This window comes from Lycorma delicatula, chromosome 1 (assembly GCF_047948215.1).
Source record: "Lycorma delicatula isolate Av1 chromosome 1, ASM4794821v1, whole genome shotgun sequence".
In the NCBI taxonomy this organism is placed as follows: Eukaryota; Metazoa; Arthropoda; class Insecta; order Hemiptera; family Fulgoridae; genus Lycorma; species Lycorma delicatula.
Window position 1 is genome coordinate 372,811,233 of NC_134455.1, and position 1,287 is coordinate 372,812,519.

The 1,287-nt window shown below is 27.7% G+C and overlaps 1 non-coding gene across 1 annotated transcript; it reads left to right on the forward strand.

Annotated features, from left to right (window-relative positions):
- Nucleotides 1–1,066: 1,066 nt before the first annotated feature.
- On the forward strand, nucleotides 1,067–1,287 carry LOC142318576 (small nucleolar RNA U3). The gene has a single exon (XR_012754963.1). It is a non-coding gene; the product is annotated as a small nucleolar RNA U3 (small nucleolar RNA).

Consider the following 1,287-nt stretch of genomic DNA (forward strand, 5'->3'; position numbering starts at 1 on the left):
TTTATTAAATATCAGACACCCACTGTAAAAATTTATGTACATGGTTTATGATAATATATAAAAAAAATTGAAAATGTATAAAGTAAAAGGAAATTTTTGGCAGCTAACAAGATGATTGTAGAGGACATCTATCATAACATTTCTTTGAATATGTTTTTTAATCCATTCTTTCAAGATGTTCACATTTTTATACTCGTACGCCTAAATCATTTGTGGTCTTTTTTGTTTTAAATGTGTTTGTTTGGATGGTTTTGCATTAATAGAAGTTATTTTATCGATAATCTTGAAGTTTTATAAACGGTATTCGAACAAGTTTTTTTTATATTTAAACATCTAAAATGTTTTGTTTCATTTATATTATAACTTAGTCGTGTAAAAAGACCATGCGTAGGCACTGTGAGAGAGAGTGTAAAAGTAGAGTTACAAAATGTACTTTGCTAAATCTTTATGAGAATAATTACTGCAAAAAGGCTTTTGTTATTTTCTGCTGTTTCGTACTTTTAAATTAGTTTAAAACCATAATTTTCAGTTACCCCATGAGGTTGTTTATTTAGATTAATAAATAAAAATGTTTTACTTCTATTAAATCAGGTTAAAAAATTATATATATATTTAATGGGTTGATCCCAGAATTGATTGATTTTAATATATTTACGTCTTATGAGAAGTATTTTATTGGATAGGTTGTTTTTTTACTATCCCCATATTTGATTATATAAGTTAACCTTATTGTGATTCTGACATTACTTTTAAAAAATATATGAAAAAAATATTATAATAAAAATATAACATAATGATTGATAATAATATAATATAATATATAATATACAAAATTAGTTAAATAATTTTATTAATTTTTATTTTGCTGTTTTAACAAACATTTATTATAATACTTAAATCAGTTAAAATAGTTTTGTAATTTTATTTAATCAAAAGCTTTCGGTTTTTAGAATTTATCCCGGTATTAGTTTGTGTTGCACTCCGTTAGATAGCGTTAGCGTCAAACTTCTCAAAAGTGAAGTTTCTTAATAAATACATGACACCTCACCAGTTGAAGATACACATCGAAATCATACTTGTCAGGATCTTTTCTGCAGTATGTGTTTCTTTTCTTGTCCACCTAACCGTGGATGCAGAGATATCACGAAGATGAGTTGTGGTACCATTCCCTGAGCGTGAGGCAAGTATGCGAGATTAAATTTTTTAATTTCCTTATCATCGAAGATCGTTCGCTACGTCCTTGGTCGAGGACGGACGGAGGGAGGGGATTGGTGCTGTCTGAGTGGT